This window comes from Zeugodacus cucurbitae, chromosome 6 (genome assembly GCF_028554725.1).
Source record: "Zeugodacus cucurbitae isolate PBARC_wt_2022May chromosome 6, idZeuCucr1.2, whole genome shotgun sequence".
Lineage (NCBI taxonomy): Eukaryota > Metazoa > Arthropoda > Insecta > Diptera > Tephritidae > Zeugodacus > Zeugodacus cucurbitae.
Genome location: NC_071671.1, coordinates 71,852,276 through 71,875,542, shown reverse-complemented (window position 1 = coordinate 71,875,542; position 23,267 = coordinate 71,852,276). Strand labels below are relative to the sequence as shown.

At 38.7% G+C, this 23,267-nt stretch overlaps 1 protein-coding gene across 3 annotated transcripts in view; it reads right to left on the bottom strand.

Annotated features, from left to right (window-relative positions):
• Positions 1-22,985, bottom strand: part of LOC105221497 (5-hydroxytryptamine receptor 2A) — a 108,568-nt gene extending 85,583 nt beyond the window's left edge. For 2 of the 3 annotated variants that reach the window (XM_011198525.3, XM_054233891.1), the window contains exon 1: positions 22,732-22,985. The gene's annotated coding sequence lies outside the window, so the exon portion shown is untranslated. Of the gene's footprint in view, positions 1-22,693 lie in introns of all 3 variants that reach the window. The other variant, XM_029046389.2, reaches the window with a different exon arrangement.
• Positions 22,986-23,267: the final 282 nt, after the last annotated feature.

Sequence of the window (23,267 nt, the reverse complement as noted above, 5' to 3'; positions counted from 1 at the left end):
TCAACATTTTCGTTGTTGTTGTTGTTGTGGCACACATTATTTTCATTTGGCAGCACAAGCAGTGTTCACTGATTTCTGATTCCAGATTGACTTGCCGTTCGGCTGCACTAGGCTTCATAAAATTTATCTACGTGCGGATATTGGTTGTCATTTTCATGACGATAAAACACACATAAAGCACGAACAAAAAAAACCGACCGACCTTAAACAACAAAAACACCACGAGTATGTGTGTGTGTGCGGTTGTTTACTGCTTTGCATCGAACTGCTTGTCACTCTTCCGAAGCTACGCGACGCGCTCGGAAATCATCAAACACGTGGCCTGATTTAAGTTGATTTTTAATGTAAATACACAACAACAAAAAGTACGCCTTTTCATCTTAAAAATGTTGGCTGCGACTTGCCTTGCCGCAATCTCTGCGCCTCTCATTTTTGGCGGCATTTGGAGCCAATGTATGTTCAGAGAAAATATCAGCATGCACATTATGTCAGTGCACACACGGAGCGGCGGCGGCGCGGGCGTTGCGGGCGGACCTTTAAGTCCCAGCATCTCGGATGTTTAAGTAAATTAATGTAAATGTGTGTGTTGATGTGTGAAATTAGAAATTTGAGCCAAATCCCGGCAGAAGGGTGTGAAGGCACACAATATATGTACGTATATATACAGATAAAAACAAAAACAAATAATGTGTTGGTGATGGTGGGAGTATATGTAAGTATGAGAAGCGCCGGAAAATTCCAAGAGCAGGAACCTTCAAGAACTCTCACATCTACTAACACACATTTGGGCGCTGTTAGGTGGCAACATTTGAGACTCGCGGGCGGGTTTTGAAAACTCAAATGAATTGATTTTAATTTCATGTGACTTTTTAAAGGCGCAACACCCAATGATACAACGAACTCACGAATTTTGTTATTTTTAAAGCTCAAATTTTTGACTGATTTTGTATTCAAGCCACATAAGTGATACGAATAGTAGAACATTTAGAATAAAAATGTATAGAACTAGTGTTTTATATTCTTTTAAAAGTTGTCAAAGAGCAAGGAGAAGAAAGAGAGAATAACTTGTTGTGTAAAAGAGAATACGGATTATAGTGTCCCAAAATCCTTAACCAACTTTGAATTACAGTTATATCTTTTGGTTAGTTTCAATTATAATGTCAGCGCTTAATCCGCGGTGCGCAATATTGTGTCTAAGAATAGTTCGTTTTACATCAAAATATAGCGCTGATAGCCAACCGTAGCTCATAATTAATGTGCAAATTTATGCATGAGTATGTTTATTCAATTTAAACTCCATTGCAGCACACTTAGTGTATTGAAGAGCAAGTGTAAAGTGTGTAAAATGGCGCACAATGCTCAGAAACTGTGTTCACAGCCAACAACTCGCTGTAGCGGTGTTGTTGTTGTTGTATTAGTAGACACGCTAAACTTTCTAGTTAGCTAGACAAGTACATTCCAATGCACACAAACACTTATGGCGAAGGGGTAACATGACACAAGTGCGGCAGCCAAACTGTCAGATAGCCCAACCAACATTCAGCTAGCCATTTGTGGTCCTTGAAAAGTACGAGTATGCATGTGTGTGTGTGTCTCGGCCATCATATGGTGGGTCCATAATAAATATTTCGCTTTTGCGCATTTTGTTGTATGGAAAGTGTATGTGAGTGGTTGTGGGTGTGTGTGTGTGTCGCTTTAATAATTCACAGACTGCCACCGCCTGCGCTTCCTGCCGTCGCCACTTTTCCGGGCGACTGTGCACTGTCACTTCGGTTGGCGCTCGACGACATTGCCAATATTTCCCAGCACTCATGCCAACCAACTTCGGTCTCTATATACTCGTATACATATTCAGCGCAAATAAATATATTCACGTAGATTTATTGCTGTTGCTGTTGCCGCTAAAATTTATTGATTTTCCTTTTCGAATTTCGCTTGGCAGTAGTGAAAGTTGTCGCGCTCTTGTTTTGCATGAAATTTTAATATTAACCCGTCATTGTTTACTATTTCGCAATAACTGTTATAATCGATAATGAATATTTTAGTATGTTTAAAATATAAAGAAATATATGTAAATACTCGTACTTAAGTTCTTTTCTTGATATGAATAAATGTTACGCATACGCCTTAGTGTACAAAAAGTGCTTTTTTATGGGGATTCGTATTAGGGCCCAACGTGTTTTGCTATTCACGTGCTAACGCTCGGCATAGGCATAGAAAAATCATTCGCATTTTATTAAAATCCGGGAAGTGCCTTGATTAAGTTGTTTGTTTGCCAACGCGCTTGCAATAATATAATCAACACATGTCGCACTGCCGGCAAACTGGTTCGTATTAATAAGTGGCGCAGGTGCAGTAAATTCGTATATATATACTCGCATTTATACATAAATAGATATGTGTTGTAATAGTTGATGTTTATGTTAGTCCTGAGGGTCTTTGAGCGAACGCTTGCGAATGGTAAGCGGAAACAGCCACTTACTTTCAACTGTGTGTTATTGCACTCGTGGATATTGAGCTATAACTTAAAACTGTTGCCTCTGAATATAACTAAGATAATAATGTTGGATTATTTCAGCACTCTTTGCTTGTGTAATTCTTCTTGAACACCTTGATCATGTTTTCAATATCAATATCCACATCCAGTTAATTTGGTTCAGCATCTTCTGGCGATTAAGTTTATTAAGCAAATATGTTTTGATATATGTACATTTGTTTGTGTGTGTTTGTCCCTCAATAAAATCATAATTTAACGAATTCAACTGTGTTTACAAAGCACGAAAAATGCGTGCAAATGCGTAAATCACTGTCATTCAGGGCGAGTGCAAATCCTCAATGGAAGCATTTTTCACACACAACGCAAAGCGATAAAGCCCAACAAACGCTCTCACGCACACGCACTCTTGCAACAGTGGAGCATGAGTCCGCTGAGTGGCAGGAAAAGGCACAAACGCCGAACCGTTAGTCCGTGTGATGGCAGTTGACGGTGATGAATGGCAGCCATGAGATAGACTGCGTCAAATAGGAGGTCAAATGGAGTATGCCGCAGTACGAGTACGAGTATGTGGCTATTTGCTTATGCATACACGTGTTGATGTGTGAGTGAGTCACACATACACACATTCAAAGCCGTCAATGCTGTGTATGGACCCGCTACAATGCGTGTGCGCCAGCATTCAATTGCTTTGTGTTGTTGTTGTTGCGAGTGTGTGTTTGTGTCTGTGTGCGTGCTGGCGTTAGAGACACTCAACTTAAACGGCCTAAGTGGCGGCTCAGCGCTTGCAGAGCTCTCCTGTAAGTTTTATTTTTTATTTATTTATTTTTTTTTGTTTTTGCTTTTGTTGTTGCACTTGTGGCTCAGTTCTGTTTTATTTTATTCCATTTTATTTTATTTCATTATTCACTTGTTTCTTTGCAGTCTGATTGCAAGCACTTTGCCTATTATGTGCCTCATGCATCGTTCCCTCTCTCTCTATGTGCGTGTGTGTGTGTGTTTGACGTTATTCGCGTCTGCTCATTCTTGTTCTGCATGCATCTCTTCCGCTTCGTCCATTTTATTTGCTGCTGGTAAAGCAATTACTGGTGTTTTTACAAGTGCGTTTATTTGTTTTCATTATCGCTTACTGTTGTTCTTGTTCTTGTTGTTAGTAGTAGTGCGTACGAGTACACTACGTATTTACATAGTGAGCACTTCATAAAATTGCCTCAACATGCAAAAGTGTGTACATTTGCTGTGCGACTGTGTACAGTGGTGGCCAACGAATTGAAAACGGTGGCTTGAATGGATAAAGTGAGTTACTTTTGAAATATTAAACTAAATTACTTGTGACTGAAATATGTTTAAATTCGTCTTTAAGGGAACATTTTTCCGATCTTTTGGACTGAAATTTCATAATAGAGAGACTCAGATCGAAGCCCTGGTATAAATATACGATCTCCCATAATCTCAATTGAATATCGTGAGGTCTTGAGTTTAGAAGCACCAGTTTTATGAAAATTAATTTGTAATAAAAATCATCCGCAAGTGTGAGAATTTAATGAAGACATAATAACAGCAGCTCTTCTCTCTGTTTTTACGGCGAATAGTAAGTGTCAACGAATGTTGCTGCGTTTTGTTTTCTTTAGTTTATTCGTACGCGCCTAGGCGTATGCTTCTTTTCATTCCGTTGACTTAAGTGGCAGTACTCCTGCAAAGGGTGGTTCAAAAACTTATTTTGAAAATAATAAATTTTCTGATTTTATGAGAATAACCATAGGCAATATAAGTACGTATATGATCAAAAAATCCCGTAATTTCGAAGCTTAGAACGAGTTGAAATCCAAAATTCTGCTATTGGCGCACCCTAAATGATACTAGCGAATATTGGGTTAACACCGTTATGTGCGTATTGTTCGTGTTTGAGTGCCAATGCACGCTGAAGTGTTTCTCATGTAGAGCGCGCACTTGTATTACTCTCTTGAGTCGAGGTTCAAGTATTCTGCTTTTTTTTCTGAGGGCCAAACAAGAAACTGTTCGTCTTATTCAACGCATAGCAGAAGCAGACTTATCACTGTATATATATTCGCTTCTCTATTCGTTGCGTTGGTTTCTTGTCATTTGTAATTACTTGTTTACATTTGCGTAAGACGTGATTCTCCAGCCGCATATTCCAATGTTTCATATATATATGCATTGCAAGATAATTAGGTTGCGATTCTTTATTAAAAAACAATTTGGCATCTTCCTTGGCAGTGCGTATTTGAATACTAGCTGAGAGATATTTCTATAATATACCAAATGCTTTCCACAAGAACTGATTTCTCCAAATGGAAGCATTTCTGTCAATAACTTATTGTTTAAGGCTTACTCAAATTATCACATTTTAAGTTAATTTAATTACAATCAATGAGTTGCGCACATATTCTAGTTCGAAACAGCGAATTAGTTTTAAACCACTTTCAACAACTTTTAAAGCAAACTCAGAGATGCTGCTGTATTCCACATTATAAGTGTTCAATTGCCTAAATTATGCGAACCTTATTGACATTGCCGTTATCTCCGAATAATATTTGTTTATTTACAAACACACGCACCATCACTCATTTCTGCCACACCACAATTTGGATCAATAACTCTACTGGTTGCCTCCTAACATTCTCCACTCGGGTTTCCCTCGACTCCCCTGCCATTCCACAAGCCATTTAACTTTATTGCTAATCTCTTCATTATGTGAGAAAACGTAACAAATTTAAATGGAAATGTCAAAAGTTTAATGATTTTTATGCAAATAAAAAGCTTTCGTTTCATTACTCCTACGAATTGGGTGGATGGCCCTGATTTTGATTGTCGAGTTAATTCTGGTATGCCAAATGACTTTTAGTTATTCAGTGGTGCTGTATATGTATATTTATATGACAGAGAGCGAGTAATAGTTGTTTGTTGGTTTCGCCCGGCAAGTTTAAGGTTCGATGTTGCCGTTTCTTCGTCACCTTTGTCACCGCTTGTCTATCAGTGGCGTGTCCGAGCAGTCATGACAGAGGAAACCAGGCAGATGTGAGTTTGATGCCTGTTACAAGATGGAGTATTGTGGTAAGTCAACTTAACGCTGTACCGAAAACAAAACATGCTTGTGAAAGCGAAGGGCATAACTGACTAACTTTGGACTCAAATAATTAATTCTTCAAATCCAAGTTAAATAGATAATTTGTTGTACTTTACATCAAAAAAAAAAATAAAATAAAAAATTAGTGCAACTAGTATTTTAGAACTTCTATTCGATCTATCCATACCGTTTGTCCTCCCAATCCAGTGGGATCGAGAACGCCGCACATAGATGTATGAATGTTAGGTTTCTTATTGAAATTCTGATGCGGTTACCTTTATAGGGTATATGCTTGTACATCAAGTCCTCTATATTCTACATAAAGATTCTTCGCAATAAGGAAGATATCTCAATGAAATGAAATATAAATGGTATGCATTCTATGAGTCTTAGTATTGTCACCACTTCTCCGTTCCATGCGAATTTGCATTGCTTCAACTGATGCAACATGTTTCTGCGTTGAAAAGGAATATTTAATATCTCACAAAGCAGTTAATTGATATTCGTTTTTTTCCAAAGCAGATTTAGAATTAATTATCTTGCTGTCCACACACAACAACACATTATTCATTTAGAGATACTGGAAGTGGAGTAATTGGATAAACGAAGCGTTCATTGCCAAAGCGAAATGCATGCAATTGAAAGCTTTTGTGCAACGCAATAAGCAATGCGATAGCACATCGGAAGAGAAGAAAATGCAAATGGCAAAAAAACAAAAAAATGTCGAAAACAACAGGAAACAAATGCTGAAGAAATGCATAAACTATTTGATTGCTTACAAACTGACCAAGACTAGTCGTTGGACCAAGAGTGGAAAACAGAATATGGAAAATGCAATAAAGTTGAATGCTGGAGAGAGAGATTTTGCAAGGGAGGTTGAGCAGTTTGTTATTAAAAAATTAAGTAAGTTCAGCGTAAAACATAGCATCAACTAATTGCGAGTTTTATTTGAGCAAAAATTATTCTCAGTACCCCAAACAGTTCAACAGATATTATTTTAAATGTAATTAAAACTATTCCTCAAATTATCCTCGACTCTTCTCAAATCTGCTATAATTGCAATAAAAGTCATTATAACCGTTGTGCTTAAGTGCTAGCGTTGTTTTTGTTGTTAAATCAATGCGGATTCCTTTGAAAGGCAGTTAACCGCACATTAATAGGAAAAATAAACGCCTACAGATATGCAATGCAATAAATGTTGAATATTCTCTCAATTGCTTTCAAGCGAAGCCCTTCACTAGTGCTGGTGCAACGCTGCACTGATGCGAACAGTTAGTTAGTCGTCTTCCTGCTCCTTTGTGCTGCCGCCGAGTTAATGAGTAGTGACTTTAAGCACTCACATGTATATATCTGAGTCTGAGGGGGTGTTCGGTGCTCTGCTTCCTAGCCGTTAGTCACTTACTTTGAACTCAGCTGTATTCAAAGCGAGAGTGTGTAGCAGAAATGTGTCTTGGTGCCTTGGTGTGTGTGTGTATGTGTGCCATGGTGGTGTATGAGTATCAAATTGCTTTACCGTTTCAGGTGTTCCACACAATGGCGGCGAAGTGCGGTGTGGGTGAGACGCGGTGGCGCACCCGTTTGGGTTATACATTCGCAGATCTACACTCTTGCATTAATCGTTTAACATAGCGATAGGCAGCCACACACACACACACACAACCAGAATTGTGAATGCAGTTGATTTACATGAACTTTGAGAGCGATTTTCCTGAGCCTTTGTGTGCAGTTAGTTTGTTGCCGGCAAAGTTTGCTGCTTCATAATTTACATAGTTGCAATTTTAATTAGTGAATTAATTGGTGGGTTATTAATGAAGTGATTTTCTACTTGAATGGGCCGCAATTTTGGCAGGCTTTGTACCAAAAATTGATAATGATAATATGATAGTAAATGATCGATGATGATCATTATACTGTTTGAAAGGTTATTCAACACATGAGCTTGCCGAATAAGACATTATGAAGGCAGATCGTATGCTTGAAAAACACAGGGGTGATTGGATAGTGTAATAAACGAACAAACCGCCTGGAATGAGTATGCAAATCATCTTCAGAAGATTACTAAGCTCGATCAATAATTAGAGGCTTCCGCACCTACTTCGCATACCTTGGTTTAGTTAGACCTTAGTTTGCCCTGCGTGAGAAGATATCAGGTCCATTAACCATACACAGAATATTATAAACTATTTTTATTAGCATTTACTTCAGATTATTTAATAATATTTTTTATGTTCGAAATTTTAAAATAACCACAATTTACATATTTCCAAATTGCTGCTCTTAATTGTTCGTGCATATGTATGTGTGTTTGTTAGTGTGTGTGTGACGGCAAGCGACAATGAGAATTACTGTTTGAAATTCGTTTTATGTTATCAAAGATTCATCAAAAGCTCGCAGACGCTGTCATAAAGTCTGCCTTCCTTCCTTTTGTTGACGAATTAAAACACTTGCCAAACAATACACATCGTCATCGCTCAGATACAAATACGTGTATGTAAGTACAAAGCCAGGCCCCGGGCGTATGAGTAATAACAATTTGACACATCAGCAGTCATAATGCATTCAAACGCTCGCTCGTCGGCTTGTGTGTACATATGTATGTGGGTACTTGTAGGCATGTGCAGGAAAGCGATAGCTGGCGGCTGCGGTCATTTTGTATGCACAACGCCGTTATTTGCTCAGAAGGGTTGCCATTCATTTATCTGCGGTGCTATTTTTGCACAAACACACACCGAAACACGAACCACGTGCCAATAGTTTTATGAAAATCTGCAGCCTCGTGGCAAGGCATGCAAAATTTGGGTCCATAAAATGATTTAGAAATAGACTGCAGAACAATAAGAGTATATGAGCGACGGATCATCTAAATTTAGTGGCAAATAAAGTAGTGTGTTTTGCATTTAGTTTATGCGGCCCGAAGCAAATGAAAATGAAATGAAAATAACAAGTAGAAAAGCCGAAAGCATACGAAACACGAAGCGAGTCTACAATAAGTAGAAATTGTATCTTATCAGAGTCAAAATGTTATTGTTTGGCATTTTATGTGCTTGCAACTTTAAATGCAGGGCCAAAATATATAGACTTTGCTATGATCGGAGGGGGAGTGGGTGACGGTGTACTTTTCGGAATTAAAATTTTAGAAAAAATCATTTTTAAGGATACACAGTTACACACATGTGTATTGAAAATGCAACGTAGTTCGAATCAGCGAAACTTTTGTCGCACATACCGCTATAATTACCGCTGTCCAAAGTTTCCCCAACAGCAGACGAACTCTTTGAACAATCGTATTGAATTCGCTGTAATGAGATGCGACCGCACGCTACTGAATATTCGCGGCAGTCATGCATTTTAAACACCACTCCCTACGCTGAGACGCTGAGTACACATACGGACCCACACGAGTACGCACGAGCTCACTGTGCTGCTTATGAACATTTTTTGTCCTCATTTTCAATTGCCACTTTTTTACGCGACAATTGCAAGAGTTATTTCGATTCAAGTAATTTCGTAATATCGTTGCGTTGCGTTGCGCTGCGAGCGGAGCATAAAAATTTTCAATGACATTTCAACATTCTAACAAAATGCAACTTTCGAGCGTTTTTAATTGCGTCGTGAAACTTTTTGTTTCCTATTCGATTTGAGCGTTGTAAAAAGCTAATAATTCAATGCAAAAAAGTTTATGGCAGTTGCGTGTGCTATTCTGCTGCGGAAATGCGAGAAACTATTTCGTTCGTTTTTTAACATTAATTAACGCAGTTTTCGTCGTTTTTTGGTTTAAGTTCTGATTACCCAATTAAACTGAGTTTATTTGCGACGGTTTTGATGGGTTTTGTCATTCATGAAAACTTGCTTCAATAAATTCAAAATTATCCGCAGTCAGTTACGCGAACGCACGTGGATGGAAAATTAGTTATATAAGTAAATTATAATTTAGTCATCAGATCAAACTTCACGTATGGGGTACTGGTTTTGTGGTGGGACTTGAGAAGATAGTGAAATTTAAGAAATTTCTAACGAGTTCTTTGAACCATTTATTTCGGAGTATATCATTTCTCTTTAATCCAGCTAGAAAGTCACTTTAAGAGCAGTGTTACTACGTGTTTTGAAATTCTTTGGGAGTATGCTAATTTAAAGCTCTCCATATAAGACAAAAAAGATAAAAAAAAATCATCAAAGCATTCGTTTATTGAGAAAAATAGAGAGGAAGCTCGCTGATCTTTTCGCATAACTAATTAACCGTTTTCTTTTTAAAGCGGCAATAAGCGAATATTAATAATAAATATTGTTTTGTGAATAAATTGAACTCGGCGCTAATAAAAAGTCGCTCGTGTTCACGCAAGAACGAAGAAAGCTGATTATCTAATTCCTTTATTTTGACCTTCGCAATGGCGATAATTCCTTCATGAATATTTAATTTTATCTGCGTTGCTTGCACCTCTTTAAGGTCGACCGTCCGTATCCTTCAAGCGCGCTCAGACGTGTCTCATTTCCATCATATTTAAGCTTTTCTCTAAATTAACATTATTTGCTTGAAATTTCGCCGCGTGAAACTCGACGACGCTTTTCAGTGATGACGCCGACAGAGGTGACGGTGCTGATGACACCCACGCGAAACTGCTGCGAACTCAATGCAATTTAACTTTAATGAAAAAATCAATAAATTACAGAGTTTTTGTACCGGCAGGTACTGTTGCTCACCCCGGACCATGAGACGCAACCGAAATTACGTGGCTTGTACTCACCGAGTGGCAGGAGTATTGATTAGCTGCCGCAGTAATCATGTACGCTCAAAAGGGCCAAGCGGCAGGAGCGGAGCGGAGCGAACCCAGATGTTAGCAGCTGTTGTTGTGCACAGGAGCCAGCGAGCACATATCCATATGTGGCACACACTCGTGTGGGCTCCGTAAGGCGCTGCTGAAATGTAATTTATGGCGGTCTTTGGCAAAGATGAAGGCTAATTGCGAAAAACAATCACGTATTCATTAAAAATTCTGCATCGGAATATTGAACGAGCGAGTGAATGATGGAATGGCTCGGCGCAGACAGCACCGAGCGAGGGCTACGAATTTACAGCGCGGCAAGGAGCAGAAGCGGAGAGACGGAGCTACCAGAAGTAGAAGCGCTGCAGTTGGCCCGGCAAATGTTGAGACTTTCGTTTTGAATGTGTAGGAGCATGTGTGTGTGTGTTTTGGTGCACGAATGCCAAATAAGTGGGGAAATTCGGCTTTTTGCGTCGCAATGTGCGCAGATTGGACAGATTGAAGATTGGCTAGAATAATGTTGTGATCAGGGATTCAGCCATTTGGGCCAAATTGGTACACTTATGTAAATGAGTAATCTGCGCTGTGTAGTCATACGTGTTCACCTTATGTTATTCGCTATATTTATTATGTTTTGTTATAAATTATTTCAGAGTTCAGAGTCACACATATTATGTGCGCCATGTGTAAGATTATAGAAGTATTTCTTTTTAATTTTTAATTTGTTTACAGAATTGTCTCTGTATGTTGCAATAAATTAATAACATTTTTTATTTACATTTTTTAATTGAATTAAATTAGATAGAGGTGCTTTGAATGTGTACTCATGGGTTTATTACAGCATAATATAGGCATATGGATGGATATATGTATGATGCTGAGCCCTTAAGAGGTGGAATATTCAGGAGATGTGTATTTATAAATAATAAACCGTTATGTTATATGTTAGATTTATTACATATTCATTTACATTTCACAATTAAACCATTCCAAAACTCAACAAACAATCAGGAACTCTGTTTATTTTTGTAAAAATTTAAAAGGAAGCTCTAAACAAGGAATTAACCAGCTGAAGACGCTGCAATCAACAGCTGCTGGCATCACTGATGACACTTACCAGCGACATTTCGTACAAATTTCGAAAAACATATGTGTGGGCGTAATGAGCCTTTGAGCTGTTTTGAGCCGGTGCAGGGCGAGCAAAAAACAACAACAGCATAAAATACTTCGACGTACAAACGTCGTGTGTATATTTTTCAGCAAAGTAAGCAAGTGTGAAAAACATTCTGCCAGCAAATAGCTTTGCTCCTTTTTCATTTCATTTTCACATTCACTTTGTTGCGCCAGCGTTACTTGCCTTGCCTTGTGCCTTTGCTTTTGTTTGTTTGTTAGATGCCGCCACATTGAAGTGGCTCTAATTGTGGCACAACAACTCATACACACTTCATTAGCGATATGAATTACAAACGTGGCTGGCACGCAGGCTCACATCACACATACACACATTTGGCGCATGCCGTGAAGAGTGGAACGGAGGAGGAACATACATGTTGCTTGGCATATGTATGGGAATGTGTGTGTAAATTGTATGGTAGGTGCCAAAATATTTTCTGTCGGCATTTTATGCCTTTTGTCCCATTTGACAGCCAGCAAAATAAGGAAAAACGTAAGCAAACTCTGCCTGCTGGAGTTTACGGTTATGTATGTATTATACACTGAGTGCAGAAGTTATAGCGCAAGTGTTATGAATTACAAATTTGTGTTCTACAAAGCTTGATCTTAGATATATTAGATGGCAAGCATTTCTTAATCATCATTTGTTGAAAAGAATCTTATGTTTTATATAATTGAAGGATTCTCTACTTTTCCTGCTGTTATTACTAAATGCAAATAAAAAATTTTTAGTGAATGAGTTCACGAGAGAGTCGTTGGGTTTATAATTTGAACACCTCTCATAGTCAGGTAGAACTCCACTAGTTATGAAACTCATATATGTTAGATCAAGCAATTTCAAAGATCATGCGTTCGATATGATGTAGAATTATAACGGTTGTGCTACAATTTGTTTACATCACATATATGTGTATTTACATGTCTCAAGTGCTCACGGTTGCACTTGTATATTATGCTGGTCGATAACCATGGGGTCGCGTCGTCAACATGTATGGTGTTTTCATTTCTAAAGTACAACAATAAAAGTGTTAAACAGACGCCCTTCCCGTTGAAAACGACACGCACTCATATAGACATGAGCTCAATGTACAAGAAGATGGATTCCTAAGAGTTGCAGGTCTCATCAAGCGACTTTCAGTTGTGGTTGAACCAAAAGCGCGTGGCGACTAGCAGTCACACAGCAGCCGAATGTAATGTATGTAATGTAATGCCACATGGCTGACGCACTGAAAGCTGCAAGTGAAAGTGAAACTTGTTAGAATGCTATATAATTAGTAGGCATTTGTTAGCTTAAGCTCTCTAAGACGCGTCTGCTATTTAGCATAAGTCGGTCGCCACATTCATATTCACATTTAACCAGGCAAGTGTATGAGTACTGCTGTGTGTTGTGGCCAAGTTGGTTGGTTGCACGCGTTTGCTTGCGTGGCATGTCGCAATGATTTCATTTTTGACATTTGTGTGCGCGAATGGGGAACTTTTAATTACTTTCTGAGGCTCACCGAAAACTTTCGTCTGTTATTTAATAGCGAAAATTACAGTTTGCCACACAACTATTAAACAGAGTGTAGGTTACTATTAGTGTTAGGAGGAGAAGAGATTCTTCTTGGGTTATTAACAATTAATAACACATGTCTGTATATTTCATGAATCGATATTCGGATGTGGAAGCAATGTGACTAACGCAACTGAATATAATGAACATAAATAATTACTACTCATAATTATAAAGTAAGTAGGAAAAGAGAGCGGAACTGAAAATTGGGCAACCTAAAAATTCGTTGAAATAAAAAATCATTTATCTTGCGATATTTAACAGAAGTGGCAAGAAATATGGTTAACCGTAAGTTTGAAAATCATTTCATTTTTTAAGAAATGTCGCATATTATTGACCAATAAATCTGAAATAGAGATAATTGGTATATGGCTATTCGATATTTTGATGTGGTAGGGAACATAACATCTGATCTCCTTGATTACCGCTACTCTAAATATATGGCCTTATCGGCTAGGAAGTGACGGCTACGGCGTGAGATAAAGTAAAATATATACCGTGAGTATTCCTTATAAATTCAAAGAACCATACCAATCTAACGGTTTGACCTTACTTACTATCTCAAGCACTTTTATTATTAAACAAGAATAGAGCGTGACGTTTCAGAAACAGAAAGGGTAAGCGTAAAATATTGTTATTGCCATGTCAGAAGTGTCGCATGAAAAACGCCAAACATTCAGCGAACAGCGAACAGCGAAACAAAAGTGAAAGTTGCCAAGGGAAACGAGACAATCTGCAGAAGGTTCCATTAAAATAAAAACCGAAACGATAAAAGTATCAACAAAGGGTGAGGGTAATGTGAACTATCAAGTCACAGCTATAAATACACGCATACACACACACATAACAATCATAAATATGGGCGTAGAACAATGGTGGCGCTGACAAATGTGAAGTGACAAGTGTGTTGGACAATAACTCCTTGTCATTGTTGTTGTTGTTGTGGTTGCCGTTGTAAAATGTACAATATACAATGATGTGCAGTTGTTGTTGTAGACAAGTGCGGTCTGTTGTTTGCCAGTTGCAGCTGCTGTTGACGCCCGGTGCGCCCCAGAATGTGACAGCAGCAGCGCAAGGCAGCAAGCCAAGTCGCCAAGTCGTTTGGGGCAGGCTGAAGATGTTAGTTAACTGTACGCATGCATGAGTGTGTGTGTGTGTGTGAATAAATAAAAAAGTAATACGTGTGTGTGGGCATTTTATCGGCGCTTTTCGGTCATTAAAATAATATGTGTGTTGGAAAAAATATTTCCTCACAAATAGCGGTATGTGTGCCGCAACAGCAATTAAATACAAACAAACAACAAAAATGTTAGGCAAAGTGATTGCAGCTGAACATCTAACTACTGAGGCGGTCCTTGGGGACATCGCCATTGCTCGCGTGTGAAACGGTTAATTGTTCCCGCCTGTCGAGCCGTAATTGCGTGTTAATCGTTGGCGTGCCATCATTTTACTCCCCACTAACAACAACAGCAACAACTAACGCACGAATTTAACGCCATAATGTTACGCAAAAAATAAACAACAAAAACAAAAACAAAACTGGGAAATATGTTTCCGCCACTTTCTAATCAATCAAATGTACGAGTATAGTGGCGAGTGGGCGAGTGAGCCCGAAACAATTGGCCACTATCAGGCGAGCTCGGCTGTGGCACAATGCGTGAATTACGTTACGCCGTTATACGCTAGAGCTTGCGACTGTTATTTAGCAATTCTACACGCGCGTCACTACTCTCATTAGTTGTTTTGGCGATTAATTTTGTTTGGTCGCATTAGTTTTTGTGCCCAATCCATGTTGGTGGTTCCGTTGGGAGTTGAATTCAATTTGTTGAAAGTGAACTATACAATCTATTTTTAGGTCCGTTAGAAAGACTCTGCGAAGATAAATTGCTAACTGGAGAGGGTGATCTGAAGGTCGAACTTAGCAACTAACTAAGCAAACTTGTCTATAAAGAGCATACTTGTTATGATGTCAGGTCATAAGAGTCAGCGGATAATCATTTTTGGTTTAAATATTCCAAAGTCGTTCCTTAGTGAAAAAAAGACTACCAAAACTAATATAAAACTTTAATAAGTAAATCAAAAACTCCAACATCAATACATGCACCATCAGCAAGCAAGCAGCAACTACGAGTATATTAAAATCATAAATTGGCTTGAAATTATTTCAAATTGAGTGCTGTTTTAAATTAGTGGCACAATTTTCCGCTCACTGTTTTCGTTCAGTTTGCCAGCTTTGTTTTCATACAATTAAAACAAAGTAGAACACAGACCCAGAAAACTATTACTCAGTAGCTGAGCAATGGAGCAATCAGCAAGCATATTTGTGGCTGCTGCATTTCAGCGAGAGAAAAAGTGCGCAAAAAGCGAATAAAAATTACAAACAAAACAGAAAATTAAAATAACAGGACAATACAAAATGTGAAACAAGGCGAAGGCGAGAGACGTGAGGCGGGGAAAACCGCTGCAGAACCGCAGCGCTTTTGTTGCAATGCATGGACGTAAGAAAAAGAGCCAGCAAATATTTTGAATTCACCGTTGTGAAGCAGACATAAAAATGAAAATGCGAGGTAAAACACAAAACAAAAAGAAAGAAAAAAGAATTACACAGCCTTCACGTAGCTCATTTACCGCAGCCGCCTCCAACACCGCGACCGCGACTACAAGATTACACTAGCTGAACGTCGAACTTAAAGACGACAGGCTGATGCTTATGGAAAGGGATTCACACAAAAGCAGATACAACAACACACGTTTACTTAAGTTTTCCGTAGAGAAAATTAGAATATTAAAATGGGAGCAACGGAACAAAGAGGTAAATTACAATAACGCAAAGAAGGCAAAACAAAACCAAACAACTGTAATACAACAGGTAGGAGCTGAGCGACAGCGAGGCATTGGCGCTGTGCAAGTTGAATAATTTAAATGTTGCGTATACGCCATGACAAGCGGCAATGGTAGCGGCTTTCTAGGAGTCTCCGAAATACGAAAAGTTCAACTCCAAATTGTCAAGCGAAAAATGTCTATTACTTTAAAGTTTTGACAGCATTTCTTAAATGAAGAAGGATATTAAATATTTTAAGAGTTCGAAGAACTAGTTTTTGTATTTTTCGTTTGAATCGATGCGACTCTCTCCATCACAGATAGAGTTTCGCATAATTTTAAAAGTCTTTGAAGAGGACTTTTAATGGAATTACCCCGAATGTGAGTGGTGAGTAGAGTAACGGAGTGTGTGTATGTCAAGTTGTTTCTAGTAGGAATGGTGCACTCAATATAGAATGGCGATGCTCATGTGCCAGTGCTAGCGCCAGCGCCTGGTTGTGTATTTATGCATTTCAGTTATTTGCTGCTTTTTTGATGACAGTGTGAAAGCGTGCGAGTGCGAGCGTAAATTGGCTGGCGGTTGAGTCAATTCAACTTTGTTTACAAACTAAATTTATATGCACGAAACGAATACGGGTAAATATGACTGGTACACACATATGGGGGTCACAAAGCTTTGAGTTGTGGTTGCCATGCCAGTCAAAGCCTCTGTTTCGAAAACTTTTCACTGCCGGTAATTTTGACGTGGCATTTTATGTATGAGTACATTTTGCGCATTTCAACGTTGCCGAGTTGCAATTCATACCCAGCTGCACTCATGCATATATACATGTGCATTTGCCGCAAACTTCTCTCGCTTTCGCTTTGGTGCCAGGCGGGCATTTGAGCCAAAGCGAATACGTGCGGACCGCGAGCGCAGAGTTGTGGGAATATTTTATTTTCCCACGCACATTTCGGCGATCTAGGCAATCAATTCCGCCTGTCAAATGAAACTACAATAGCAACGGAAGAACGCAAGCGGGGTCCAAAGCGGGCGGTTCGAAGCGGAATTTGCATATGCATACGAAGTCAAGTCAATATTCGTTGCATTTCGCTCGATTCAGAATTGAAATGTCACTGCATCACAGTCAGTTCGGTTTTGTCTGCACTTGGCGCTTCCATTGTGGTTTAGGCTTAGCGATCTTACTGTGCTTTATCGCCAGAGAATTCGCGAAACCTGCACCAACCGCATAGTGACGAAGCGTGAGGCGAAATGGTTGAAAATTGAAGTGTCAAGTGGAACGAACTTCTGCGAATCGCAATATTGGCTTGTCTGCCACGTCAAGTCTTCGCGGACGAACTTCATTTGCACCATATCCCAGGAAAGCTCTTGGCTGGAGTCTTACTTTCGGTTTTTCGAACAGAAAGTGAGTTCACTCAATTTACTGGCACTGACAGTTGTCGTGTCCCTTAATTTTGGTCCTGCTGTTGTTGGCTGTCATTCAGTTGGCTTCGCTTGGGAGTGAAGAAAAGTCTATTTATCGGTGAGTCTTGGAGCAATTTTATGGCAGTCAGGAATCTGATTTGAAGAATACAAAATGTATTTTGTGCTTAGGTATAAGATCTCTTCTTTGCTTTCAAAATTGCAATTTTCAGCTATTGTAGCGAAGAACGAGTAAAAATTTAGCACATAATCAAATAATAAAAACAATAATTGCTTAGTGTGAATAATGGCATTAACTCTTTTTCCCTCTTAGTAGTGCATGTGTGTTCCGTTATTAGCATGCATGCACGTGCTTCCTTAGTGTGGAAATAAATTTCCTTCGTCTCGGCGGTAACAAAATGGCTACGTATCACCGAGTAAATTTCTCTTTTGATGGCGCTAAGTTTTTCAACCGATGACGCCAAGGCACGCATTGTACGCATTCACCGAAGCTGCGACTTTCAGTGCTTTGCTTTTGCTAACGGTACTTTTTGCCTTCAACTCCTGTCTGAACGCACAGTTAGTCTGCAATACATTTGGACCTTCGCGTTATTGTTTCTTTTTGTTTTTCTACCTTTTTTTCGTTCATTTGAGTCCTCTTGGCAGTGGCTGTGAAAAGCTGAGCATTTCTAAATGCTGGCATTTTTCCACTAAGCGAAGCGCATAACTTTGATGTGCGTACAAATAGCCGCTGCACGCATTCAGCGCACCATGTAGGACAAATGCAAGAGTGACTATGGTGGTCCTGGCAGAAAATAGTGCATGGTTAAGTGGTCTTCAGTCCCTTTTTCTATGCATTTCTTTGAAATATGTTCGTGAAGAGTTCATTAGGAGAGTTGAGGGTTTGATATATTGCAGTGATGGTTGAGGTAAGAATTTTATTGCAGATTCTCCAGCTCACCAAGTTGGGTGACACCTTGATTACAATATCTCATGATACATTAATAAATAGTGGTTTTTGATGTGTGAATAAATATAACTCGAATAGTTATTAACAGGATCTCGGAGCTCGCCTCTTAGTATTGCCCTACTTTGATTACGACTGTTCTGTGGAAAATATATATACTAGCCAAAGCCATTCTTTAAGATACTATATCTTCAAACTCAACAACTACACCATTTCTTTCAACGAGTCTACACTCTACTAAATCAGCGCGCGAGCAGCTGTCTTGCAGTTTTCCCTTCAGTCCGTGCATGTCACAGGTTTCGCACACGGGCTTGAACTCACACACACATATAAGAACTGGGAACAACTCGCGCTTGCACCGCAAATATAATACTCTCGTGTGTGCGTGCGAATATAAAAAATGGACCACTTTGCAAAACGCTTCTCACACAATTTTCATAAAAGAGTTATAAGCTCACTGTCTGTCTTGTGGCTGGTTGCTCCAACCGACGGCCGGCTGACTGACGCTTTGGTTAGTCGGCGGGCTTGTTGTTTGTCTTGTGCGTTTTTATGTGCTGGTCTTTTCGCTTCGATGGCTTGCCGCTATTATCCTTTGTTTTTGTCCTTATTCGTGCGTATTGTGCATTTCGTGTGGCTAGTTTAGGACGAGTTTGATATTCCGCCATTTTCCCCATTGTTCTACCTCACTAAGAGGTATCATACATATGTATATACTCTCGATTTTTTGCCCATCACACTCATGCTCGTAAGCCTTTTAGCTGCTTATTGCTTTCAGTCACTGCAACATATTTCATTTGACAACTCTGGCAATTGTAATTATTATAATAGCTGGTCATAATGCTGACTAAAGTTACGCGTAAAATATGAAAGAATGTTTCTTGGTAAAAATTCGCTATAATTATGAATACGTGTATGTGACGGCACATATTTTTATTTTAATATTTAAGTAATGCGCTGGCGTACCTGCTTTACCGTTTCTGCTGGTTGCTGTCTATTTCTGTATCCCCCGACACACGGTTTCACCCCTTCTAAATGGGCTTTTAATGAATTCATTTGGGTTTGCGGGTATCCCACTGGGAGTTTGGTTTAATGTGTGCTTTTGCTACTTTTGTGGCAGGAATGGAGGAATGCACATTTTATGAGTTAATGCGAAAAACGTGTTCTCGCATTTTTGCAAAGCGTTTTTTTCTAGATTTTGAGGCTACAAGAGGAAGGAGATGTTTGCAGTAAATTATTTATACATATTACCCCTTTTATTATGAAGCTATTTAATGCAAAATCTTATGAGCTAAAATACGTTCGTGATGTCTGCTGCGTGACTAGATCTAAACGCAATCTTGAGAACACTTGTATCTTGAGAACTTTGGTATTCTAGATGGACTTTTATTACAATTTCATAATGGAAACTTAGAAATATCTTAGAAGTTAATTATCATAGTTCATAACTACTCTACTCGCGCTGAATATAGAGAGTTACCATCTCCAAATCTCCAAGTTAGCTTGAAGCCTTAGTGGGTGAAAATGAGTCCAAAACTAAGTAACATCCATACATCTCTTAGCGAAGTGAAAGCTTGATAAAAAGTACGTTCACGTGATCCTCAAATGCCTATTCTTAAAGCAACTTTTTTCAAGACGTCTCTATAAGTTTCACACACATATTTTTGCTATTTCTAAAGCAAAATGTTGTATACAATTAAAATTGCTTGTAGAAATATAAGAAGGATGGCATATGCAATTTGTATATGAATTTGTATATGAAATGCAGGGATCGGTTAAGTTTGTTTGGAAATTAGAAAGTTTGTGATGTGCGCTTCACGGTGAGCGTGTCTTGCCTAGTAGTCTTGCAGCGAACTTAACTAAACTTGACAGTGCAAAAATGTTCGTAAATGTTGTTCGTGTGTTATGGTTTACTAGTAAAGTTACGCAACTTAAGAATGTTATTGTAAACAATGGAGCGCGCGCGCGTGTATGTGTGTATATGTGTGGCGGCAAAGCAATCAACTTCAAATTTCTCAAATATGCTGTAAAACGCTTCATACCTGAAAGTCTGAAAGTTGCACGGCATTTAACTTAAGAGATTTTATGTTACTGTACTGCTCTAACTGTAAATGAATGTGCGAACACTTTTGTAGATTGTGTTGTAAATTTAAAATTTAAAAGGAAAAGGATCCGAAGGAAGCAGCCAAGCAGCAAACTTTATATTATTGGCTTTTCTGAAAAGCGCCCGAAGTTATTTCGCAGCAACTTTTTAATAATTTCACAAATAATTTAAAATGCTGCCTTGTTGCCACTTTGGAGCATTGTGGAATCAGTGAAGCTTGCAAGCTTTCGCCTTACACATGCTCAGTTTATGTATCTCAGTTAAAAGCAAACCGGTTAGAATTTAGCCCTTCATTAAATGGCCTTCTGTGGCGTCGGCTTGAGAGCTATTGCTTTAGATACACACACATACACACACGCAACTGTGACCTTTCTGCAGCACGTGCCTAGCGCTTCAGAGAATTCGAAGAATGGAAATATATTTGTTGCTGTTATATTGCTTTTCAAGTCCTAGCGGCTGTCCAGCACGTCGAAGAATGTTGATTGGTTGTTGGTGTCCATATGTGAGTCTTGTATTTAGACTTATTTTCACTAGTTGTAAGCAAGTAGTAAGAAGTTTGATGATACTTGCAGGACATATTTCTAAAGTTATTTGTTAGTCCAACTGCTCATCAATTTTGGCACATTTTAATGTACTCTCTTCAAGCACAGTTCTGTTTTTTGTCTATGTCTTTTTCATATATCAAATATGTGAATGAGAAGCTATTCAAGTTGTTTCGGTAGTCTTCTTCTTCTTCCTACTTCCTCTATTCGACATAATCAATATCAAATCATTTGCATACACAACTAAATGCGCAAATCTACTCATACATGTGTGTCGATATCAAGCCATTTAAACGCGCGTGAGACCACTTTATTTGCTTTTGAGGAACTCCGACATTTTTGCTTCTAAAATTTCACGAAAAACAATTCGAGAATTCTATCTACGCTTGCATGTTTGTAAGATTTGTGTGCTTGTGGCGTTGAAATGAACTTAACTCGCCCGCTAGAAAGACGAGAGAAAGCAGCACTTTGCCGAAAGTATTTGACGAATTGCAAATGGATTCAGTAAAGTGATATGGGCACCCATTCACATTATTGCTAAGCCAAAGAATTATGGGTGTGTGAAGATACAAGCAAGTATATGTTTACTTTTTTCCCAATAGAAGTATTTAGATACGAAAAATATTATGGCATCAAATTATAAGTATCGCTCTTGCCTTCTTCAATAATATGCAAAGCGCTTGTATAGAGTGTGCTTTTGGGCGGAGCACACCTAGGCGACGATAATAAGTTGTTCTTATGCCCAAACGGGAAGTGCTTAAAAATAAATTTGTTTATATTGGATTTATGTTTCTTCTTATAACTGGACGATTAGAGATTGCGCTTTACTTGAAGTAGTCTTTAAAAGCATTTGAAGTTACATCTTTGCTAGGGCTTTAAAATTATTCCAAGTGATCTCATGATGCGACTGTTTCAGAGGTAACCCCGGCGGTCTTCATAAGAACATGTTGACAAAGACTTACCTGATTTTTTATGGTTAAACAACTCAACCAAGTAATACTTTTGAAACGCATATTTTCGAAATTTCTTCTTCTGAACTAGACTCAAAGTTATATGCTCTTTTCTGATTGACTTCTATCACTATTATGTTTTTTTTTGTATTTCTTTATAATTCAAAATCGAAAATTGTGAAATTAATTGCGTAGTAAATGATGCCGTATACCTCGAGTTTTCCTAGTTCTTTTGTTTTGAAATTATTTACTATGAAAAATAGATTAGGTTAATATAGAGCTAAAAACTTTGAGATAGGTGTTTGAATGAAATCCAAAAGAATAAACTAAAGAGATATATCTTTGAAATCTGTCAATTAGTACCCGTAAGCTGGTAGAACAAGAGTCCCAACTAAATCCAATCATTTCTTTCGGCATATGAACTATTCAGATAAGCAAATTCCTTTCCAATACAAAATATTATTATTCATTGACATGTGTGGTAGATATAAAGAATTTGGGTACATGAATTTCGAATTTTAATACTTGCTTTCTGTATGATATGATAAGTATGCAAGTGCGGTTGAATGTGACGCTGTCAAATGACTAAGTGATGTCACAATACTGTTGCTTCGAGCAATCAATATCGGCAAATCTTTGAGGCCTACTTCCGCTGCCCGCACATTTTGGCGCTCGACCAAAGAAAAATGTTGAAGAAATTTGATAGTAAAACAACAAAGGCATACCGTATATATGTAAATATGCATATGCTTTTGTGTTAATATTATCTAAGCGCTGTTGTAGTTGTTTCTTTTATTCTTTAATTTCTTTTCACATATTCAAAAGATTTGAATTTTTCGCTTACTTATTTTAAGTTTTCTTGCACTTCCTTTCGTTGCTCACCTATTTCATATTTCCGAACTTTGCCATAAAATCACTGAAGCTTCACTGAACACTTAAAACCGAGCAGCACTACCGTTAGTTAAAATTCGTGAAACTGAAATGCGTAAATTAAAATAAATTCTTTTGTTCGACTAGTATTTGTTTAAAGCAATCAGTGGAGATTCTGTAATTATTTGTAATGTATTCACAGTGATTTACAGTTGTAAGCGCGCACGCCGCCGTATCAGCGCAAAGCACGTCTAAATTCGCGTAGTCCATTCGGCAAACTGAATTGATGATAAATTCAGAATGTTTATCAGACGAAGCTGCAGCCGTGAAGTCGTGGCCACGGCGGCGACGCAGAGCGCCGAAGCTGAAGCTGAAGCCGAGGGCACTGCAGCGCCGACAGTGGCAGCGGCCGAGGCAGCGCATAGACAAGCTGCGCCGCGTATGTCATTGAGGGCAGCGGATGGCTGTTGCTGACACCGCCGAGCGTTGATGCGTACGCCCAACTGGCAGCATGACGGGGCTGACAAAAGCACAAAGTGACCACACTG